Here is a 7,163-nt window from a genome sequence, read left to right as displayed (position 1 = left end):
ATTTCTGGTTTCTTAGGGGTTTGCAAGACAAAAACAGTTGTTTGTAATTCCCCCAAAGTACTGGATAGCACAGCAGTCTGAATATCAAGGGACTGACCTGTCTCTAAATTAACTGCTTCTTGCACATGCGTAGCTAACCTGTATGCTTTGGGCCTAGAGATTACCAGAGTGTTCTCTGTAAATCTTGTCGGGAAAAGCAAGTTAAACGAGACACATGGGGGCCAGACTTTGTGAGGGGGGGCTTTACATTGGATATGGACAATAATTTTGGTCTTAATTCTCATTTCTGTTGCTTCCTCTTGTCAAGGGAGTCCTTAAGGCTAACTGTTACATTAATAAGACCATTGAAAACTCTCTACAAAGAATTTGTTTTCTCTCAAATTTGAAGGATTCATCATCTGGCCATTGATGAGTTGGCTCCTGTTAACCAATAGTGGCTAAAACTAATGAGGTTTTTAACAAAAAGACTCGGAGGTAACTTCGGGGCTTAGACCATGGATACAAGGGGTGTCCCTGGAGAGGGCATCCATGATACAGCCCCCATAATCCCAAAGTTTACTCCTAAAAATAGTTTACGAAAGCAAAGATCTCTATTATACAGGTGGTAAGGATAGTGTATTGAAAATGGTGTCCCCATTCTACCATGAATGTATGATGCCTCCAGTCACAGGCCCACTCATCTGTGACACTGGCAAGTGCTACTCGATGGGACAAAGAAAACTTAAGTTTGGGAGCTTCAGTTAATATGGAAGGCTAAACTGAATTTGGATTGGGGTAATAAATTAGCAAAAGCGATGAGGTTTGTTCATATAGCCTACTCAGCTCCAGTACTAACAAGCAACAAAGTTTGAAATGACCAAGCCTCCTTATGGACTGGGACCTCCACAACAACCTCCTCTGAGAGCTGGCATGGCCGAAGAGGGCTGCTTGTGACTGCGTGTTTTGCAACTCTGGTCCATTTAGTCCATCTGATAAACCACCAAAGCGCACCCTGGTAACTGCACTGTCCAGATGACAGAGACCAGAGAGAATATTCTCACAGATCACAAAACCATGTTCTTAGGACATAGAACAAGACACAAGGAACGCGTCATCTAGTTTCCACACAGGGGACCAACTACGAAGCTTGTGTAAACAGGCTTATCACAGTGAGAACTGTGAACTCGCCAGTCTGTGAGGCTGGCCTGAACAGAAGGTTTACAGGTCATATGCATGCCTTCCCCCTCCCCACTTACGGTCATTCCTTCCTATGACAAATGCACAAAAGACAGTGACCATCTCTGGGAGGAAATGGGTGAGTCAAAAAGCAATCTACCAAATTTACCAGAGTCATGAAGCTCAAGGAGCTCATTCCACACATTTTTCTCCTACTTGTCTAAATTTAGAAAGTAATGAGAAAGGTCTCTCACCACTCTTGCTTCCATTAGACCTGCAGGCTGAGTTCTGGGGGGCTTCTTACCTTCTGCCAGCTGCCAATCAGATGTCCTAGGTCACTCAGTGTCCAGCCAGTTAAAGTTTATCCTGCTGACTATGCCACCACTTGGGGAGGACATTTTCCATTTACTCTTCAAGGTTCTTCTAGCTAGTCTAGGAATCAAATTGACATGAGAAAAATTAACAAGGGGGAAAAAACCCAAACTTTAAATACATGCACATGGAAGCCCAATTTTTTAAAAATTATTTATTTATTTATTTGACAGAGATCACAAGTAGGCAGAGAGGCAGGCAGAGAGGCAGACAGACAGAGAGAGAGAGAGAGAGAGAGAGAGAGAGGAGGAAGCAGGCTCCCTGCTAAGCAGAGAGCCCAATGCGGGACTCAATCCCAGGACCCTGAGATCATGACCTGAGCTGAAGGCAAAGGCTTAACCCACTGAGCCACCCAGGCCACCTGTGGAAGCCCAATATTAAAGGTGAGACCCAAAGAAATGGCCAAGGCAGGCAGCATTTATACTCTTCATTTTTTTTGAAAGATTTATTTATTTGTTTTAAAGAGGGAGAAAGAGATCTCAAGCCAGAGAGGCAGAGGGAGAGGGAAAGAGAATCTGAAGCAGACTCCACGCTGAGCGTGGAACCCAACACAGGGCTTGATCTCACAACCTGAACCGAAACCAAGAGCTGGGTGTTTAACTGCACCACCAAATGCCCCCATACTCTTTAGACAAACAATAAACCTGTGAGGACTTGATGGGACAAAGAAAACCTATGTCTGGGAACTTCAATTAATAAGAAAATCTAAACTGAATTTGGGATGGGGTAATAAATTAGTAAAAGTGACAAGGTTTGTTCATATAGCCTCATCAGCTTGGCATGCCCTATCTCTGGAGGTCAAAGTATCTGTCTACTTCCTGGTACAGGGAGGGTACCCTTCACATGAGACTGATTTCCTGCTTTCTGGAGACAGGGTATTCTTGCACTGGCCGTTTCCTAAGTTTAATTCAAAGTAATCAATATGCTAATGTCTTTCCTAGGTTAACTCAAAGATACCGTATCAGTCCAGTGAGAGCCCACGACCTTCTAACAGAATACATCCAGGCCTTTCCCAAAAATACTACACACATACACAAACCAGTATTTCCTATATTGATGACATCCTTATGTATGGTGGTAATAAGAACAGACCAGAGCAAAAATAGAGTTCGCTGAATACCTAAAACTCAGAGGATGGACAATCAACTGAAGTAAAGGCCACCATGTTATAGTAAAGTTTCTAGACATAATTTTGTCCTCTGAAGGCAAAAAAATACCAGATTCAGTCATAAGCAAGAAAGATTGTATACTACCTCCTACTACAAAGAAGCAGCTCAGAAACTGATAGGACTGAAAGGAAACAGCACAAACCACACATGGGGATAATACTAAAACACATTTGTGAAAGAGGAGGAAGAATAGGGAACTACATGGACAGAGATTCAAGAGGCAACCTTTATTTACTTGGAAAATGTTGTTGGAATTTGTAATACCTTGGCACTAGCTAATGAGGACTCTGAGAATATACTAGAGTGCTCACACTCACAAGGGCCTAGAACCCCAAGTTTTACCCAACTGGGTTTTGGACTAGGAAGAACAGACACCAATTAATGGAAAGACTCACAATGGCACGCATGGAGTCCCTACAAATTGCAGAGCCACTAACAGAAAATAAACCAATGATGCTTCAACTCTAAGAGTCTATGCTGGAGTGGGTAAAGCAGACCTTTGACAAACAGAGGGGAACTACTCTTGACCATCAGCTTACATGGAAATGGTACACATGTGAGTAGAACATAGAGATGGAAGGTTGACCCTCTGCATTAATGGAGAAAATCTCAACAATGCCAGTATTCCTGAAAGGTGAGACCATCCAAGCCTGAGCACATGGGCAATGGGAAGCACCATGGTCCACAGAACTCAACACTGCATGGCTTCCAGATGGACCAACCTCCACGACACCATCCAGAATAGTTGCCAGGTTATTGCCTTGAAAACTAATCATAACCAGAATCAGCACAATACACTGAAGAGCCATGAAATTGTCAACTGAAGACTCTGTTAAGAAAAATCAGAATGAAGTTTAGCTTTTCTCAGACTCATGGGGAATAGCTAGTGTTGGTCAGGAACATAGTAGAAAATGACTGGAAAATAGGACAGAATATGAGGTAAGGACTTATGTCAGAAAGAGCACTGGCTGACATCTCCATCTTACGTCTCTGCAATCAGAAGGGCAACTCTGAACTAACCAAACTTAATAACCAGGTAGACAAAACTCACTAGAAAAATGAATAAGGCAAAGATTCCTAAAGTTGGTCTTACACAATACAATGATTTATGACTAAGGAGGAAAGCAATTCAAAATACAACCATATAGAAATAAACAAGAAGGACAATGGAACATGAAACCTAAACACATGGATATGTCAGTTGATGGGACCACTGCATGGGCACCTGCATGGCACCCAACAGGTTATGCTGGCAAACACAGCAGGAGAACATGGTTGGAGGCAAGGAACATCTATATCCTTACCAAACACCTCCACTTTCAAATAAAGACATGTGTTAAAGGTTAAACTTTAAAAAGTTAAAGGTTGAATGTCATTAACAAATACTCCAGATTAGGTCAAAGCTGACAGACCCTTCCAAATGATACAAATTGGTTATTAAAAAAAAAAAAAACCTTGTCTATATCAGGGAATAAACTATATGCATGTACCATTGTAGACACATGGTCAGGAATAGGTTTACCCTCTCCTTGCCAGAAAAAAAAATTTTTTAAAGATTTTATTTATTTATTTGACAGAGAGAGAGAGAGATCACAAGTAGGCAGAGAGGCAGGCAGAGAGAGAGGAGGAAGCTGAGCAGAGAGCCTGATGCGGGCCTCGATCCCAGGACCCTGAGATCATGACCTGAGCCGAAGGCAGAGGCTTAACCCACTGAGCCACCCAGGTGCCCCAGAAAAATGATTTTAAAAACCAACACAAGAGCATTAGAAAGCTGGATTGCTTGCTATGGTATCTCAACCATCATCAGATCAGATCAGTGTACCCACCACACAGGAAAGAGAATACAAGAATGGGCTGAAGAACAAGGCATGGCATGGAGCTCCCACTTATCCATCTGCCTCTGGTTGAACTGAAAGGTAGAGTGACTTGCTCGGGCAAAGTTCTAGGTTGCTTACTAACAATCTAGATAAGAAAGCTTGGACTAGAGCAATCTGGGAGGCTATAAGATCTGTAAACCATAGACATAGGAAGAATGGAAAAACCTCTGTTGAATGAATAGTGCAGACACCCACGGAGATAATAATGAGCACTAACAACACCCCAGAATCTAACTGAAAAGAAACACATTAAAAACACAGTGATGTACACAGTACTGGGAAAACTATAGCACCTGACATTAATAAAACCAACTGGGTGACTAAAGGAAGAGGCATATTAAATGAAATTACAAAAAAATACTATGATGGCCCTAGAAAAATTTCAGGCATGAAGAACACCATCTTTTATTGTATCAACACTAGGTGCCTAATATTTAGCCTAGCATGATGTAAGGCAGGTACGCTTAAGTCAGCATCAGCATTCATGGCCATAATAAGTATAGGTTTCTTAAGTGGCAAGAACAAGAGAGAATTAAAAACTTAAAGGACATTATCTTTATGTGGCAGGCATGAAACCACTAGCTGACCACAGTACCCACTGACTTGTCACTGTAGCCAATCTAACAGCTCCAGAAAGAGTGGTCATACCACTGTTCTGAATTGGAACACCACCTTTCTGGTCCAGGTACAACTCCATTGTCTGGGACATCCTGTACATCTCCTGGTCACCTTATTATAACAGAGGACTCACCAGCATCACCGACACCCCCAACATGCCCAAACCAGCCCTTCCACTCCAACCTTTGCTATCAGCACTGTCTGCTCACTCTGGGAAACCGTCAACAACTTGAGAAACCAGATATGTAGGGAAGCTGATGAAGCAATGGAAACCTTCACTTCAATCACAAGGATCAACCAAGCCGGCGAACAACAGCCCTAATTATACACTGAGCTGGAGGATGAGGTTGGCCGGACTACTAACTGGATCTTGGTATTATAACCCAGTGTCAATACCAGGACTATGAGGGACCAACTTCTACACTTTGCCCTTATCTTACTGAACTGAATGCAGCATTGGACACATGGTGGAGATTCTGTGAAAATAACCATGACTGAATCCCTGAATTACTTTGTGGGCCGCATTTGATCGCGGAGGAGCAGTTGCTGCATCTGTACCACTGCACCTTCGAATATTTATAGGCCAGAAAATTGACGATTTACGACACTCCCAGTTTACACTGTTGAATCCATAGCCAACCTTCTAGTTGTCTAGAAGGTGTGAACACTCAATCATCAGAACCAGGCCTGGGTGATCAGAGGCTCTCCATACCACTGCCCTTGAAATATGGGTGCCATTTGCCTTCTCTGCTCCCAGATGCCCCTCCTAGGCCATGACCTTGAGACAGTGATGTGTTGAGACCTTCTGGGTAGTATATGTGGCTGAACCCAGTTAAGGCCTCTACATAAACATTAAGATGAGGCAATCCAGTTAGAGACACACTCATCTTCCTGCTGCCCAAACAGACCTGTGCGTCCGTTCCCTTGCTTACTAAACCTGCCACCTTCCATTCTGGAGAGGCTGCCTCTTTCTTCAGCCTTTCCCTGTCCTCTGAGTACAGGGGCCAGTATCAGATCATACATGGGAAGTTCCTGAGGAGTCTGCAGCCCAAGATTGGTGAGCCAAGGACAGGACAAAAGACATGGGCCTTGGGAAAGAGGCATCTGCAGGGGAAGTCTCGAGTGGTCAGGGACCTCTGTGTGGGGGTGAAGTCCCATATGTTACATAGTTGTGGACCACTGCATGAGTGTAGGGACAACCTGAAAATACCAGCCATTCTAATTCACTTGTTGGAGGAACAGTGCCAAGTGCACTACAGCAGAGAGGGGAAGGGCATGGCTGTGCAGTGGGCTCCCTCTTTTGTGGGCAGTTTGGCTCCCTACGGATGATGCCTGTCAGAGGCTAAAGCTCAAGTTAGAAATTTGGAAGGAGAGTGGAGGTTAGGGAAGGATGTGTGTGTCCATCACTATGTTGGCTTTAGGGTCTACAGGCAAGGTGGAGGAAAGAGCAGGATAATAAATTGGGCCTTTGCACGTGGTTCTGCGAAGCTAGAAGAACAAGATCTCTTGACAATTAAGGCCTGCGCCCATGGAACCAAGCCCAGTTGGGACACTAAGAGGGGCCAACTGTGAGGAAAATTGAGGAAATTGAAGGGCCAGGTATGGTGACTGACAGTGAAGTAGACAAAATGCCCCAGGCCATCCAATCCCTGATACAAAGGAAACAAAATCATACCAATGCAACCTAGCCAGCAGGCACCCCCTAGCTCAGGAATATGAACTGAGAGAACATACTCCCCCTGAGATTATTAGTACAGCTGCCAAGTTCCAACAAAAGGCCAGAAATATCCAGGTGTGGTTAGTGCAACTATAGGATACAGGGTTCAATGGCATTTTTCTGACTGGGCAGGAGGCACAGAAAATGAACACCACCACCACACACCCTGCCCTCTGGCAGCCCCTGCACTGTGCTGGGGTGGGGGAAAGGTACTCACTCACTTATAGATTGGATCATAAGTGAGGACCTCCCTGG

The sequence above is a fragment of the Enhydra lutris genome, unplaced genomic scaffold (assembly GCF_002288905.1).
Source record: "Enhydra lutris kenyoni isolate GAN:26980312 unplaced genomic scaffold, ASM228890v2 scaffoldscaffold33, whole genome shotgun sequence".
Classification (NCBI taxonomy): domain Eukaryota; kingdom Metazoa; phylum Chordata; class Mammalia; order Carnivora; family Mustelidae; genus Enhydra; species Enhydra lutris.
Note: the sequence above shows the minus strand (reverse complement) of the source record.